Source organism: Schistocerca serialis, chromosome 2 (genome assembly GCF_023864345.2).
Source record: "Schistocerca serialis cubense isolate TAMUIC-IGC-003099 chromosome 2, iqSchSeri2.2, whole genome shotgun sequence".
NCBI classification, from domain to species: Eukaryota; Metazoa; Arthropoda; class Insecta; order Orthoptera; family Acrididae; genus Schistocerca; species Schistocerca serialis.
Genome location: NC_064639.1, coordinates 588,608,265 through 588,610,489, shown reverse-complemented (window position 1 = coordinate 588,610,489; position 2,225 = coordinate 588,608,265).

Below are 2,225 nucleotides of genomic sequence, written 5' to 3'. Positions count from 1 at the left end.
GAAGAATGCTGAAGATTAGATGGGTAGATCACATAACTAATGATGAGGTATTGAATAGAATTGGGGAGAAGAGGAGTTTGTGGCACAACTTGACTGTAAGAAGGGATCGGTTGGTGGGACATGTTCTGAGGCATCAAGGGATCACCAATTTAGTATCGGAGGGCAGCGTGGAGGGTAAACATCGTAGAGGGAGACCAAGAGGTGCATACACTGATTCAGAAGGATGTAGGCTGGAGTACGTACTGGGAGATGAAGCAGCTTGCACAGGATAAAGTAGCATGGAGAGCTGCATCAAACCAGTCTCAGGACTGAAGACCACAGCCGGCCATGGTGGCCGAGCGGTTCTAGGCGCTTCAGTCCGGAACCGCGAGACCGCTACGGTCGCAGGTTCGAATCCTGCCTCGGGCATGGATGTGGGTGATGTCCTTAGGTTAGTTAGGTTTAAGTAATTCTAAGAGACTGATGACCCCAGATGTTAAGTCCCATAGTGCTGAGAGCCATTTGAACCATTTGAAGACCCCAACAACAACGATCACAAATTTGCCCTTTGTGCAACATTGGTTACGCTTACGATACGTCGAATTCTATTCTCAAGAGAAGGCTTTGTAACTACTATTGTATCTCTTGCAATACTATAAATAAGAGAGGGTTGCAAGTAAAAAACATAATTTTAAAATATCTGAGAATAATACGGAAACTAGCTTTTACTGTAAAAGAAGCAAAGGAACAACAGGGTAATTTATGAAACAATATATAAATTCAATCATTTTTTGTTAGTGCTCTAAAACCGTTTTCGAATACGATAGCGACAAAGACAGTTACAGAAATACACACAGAAGTATCAAGAGGCATATTCGTCTGTGGGCAGTGTTGACATTATCTTCGCCAGTCTCTCGCGTGCTTCAGACTATTGAGTATCACTGTTGTCACTGTTCGCTATTGTTATGATGTTGAGCATGAGTTCAAAACAAGACGAAAGAGTGTTATCACACGAGTGCATCGAAATGTATATGCAATTACTTGCACTGTGGGATGTTAGGGAAGATGAGCATAAAAACAGAAATACCAAGAATGAATCGTGTGAGCTGCTGCTCAGAAAATACTGGAAAATGTTACGAAGGACTATTTTTTTAACTAACCCAATGCACGTAATGACACGTTTCCATAATTTTGAATCAAATACTTTAAGGTGAAACTGCACTTGTAAATTTAAAGTCTTCGAAAGGATTGCTAATGGTAATGTATTGTAGTGTAATAGGTAAACACTGACTTTGTGGAATTACGTCTTTGAATGTAGTATTTTGTTTTTTGATCGTGGGGATTTTAGCGTGCACAGAAATTTGCCCGAGGTAGCTTGGGGGAGGGGGAGAAGGGAGGAGGTAGGTGGAATGCAAGACTCTAGTACTTCTACTATTCATGTAAATGAGTTCGTCAGTTCTGGAACGTATCATGTCCAAAGAACTAAATTTTATAGGTCGAAACCGCACTCAGAACAACAAACAAACGACTATACAGCTGTTGCTAAAGCCATAGTATTGTCTCAACGAGGTCAGCAACGTGATGTTACCTTTTCTAAACAAGAGGTTTAGCGGAGTCATGGAAAATCACTCCTAGAAGCGTATAAGTACTTCGCAATGAATAAAAATTTCATACCCCTGTGACAGATTATGTCGCAGGAGATGTTTATTTTATTATAATGCTCTGCAATTTTTATTTATTCATTCTGAAAACACATGTAACGTCAAAAGGTTTAGAGTCTTTTTTTTCTTTGAGGGGAGGGAGGGGGGGCTCGAGAGCAGGTTGCACATCTTCCGCATTAAACGAGATTCAGGAACATCGCTAAACGTTCTACTCCGAGCCTTTCCCACGTTAACCCAATCGTGAGGATTGGCAGGAAGTGAATATTAGCACGCCACTGGTGCACCCTTTCTGTGTACGAAAGAAACTCCAAAAGCGAAACATAGTCCCTGAAACGGTTAGTGGAATTCCCTTGTGTTAAATAACGTCGAAAGTTCGCATTAACTCTGATTAATAACAAGCAGTACACATGATGGGCTCAGTGATGGAACTGTTCGAACAACACGAAGTGCTGCGTCTTTTTTCTGAGCCAGTATTTTTTGCTGCATAATGTGAACATTAAACGCAGTACGTAACCAAATGAACTTATCCGTTGTAAATTATAAGTGTGAGTTTATTTCAAGTGTCCAGTGTAATAAAAGGTGACA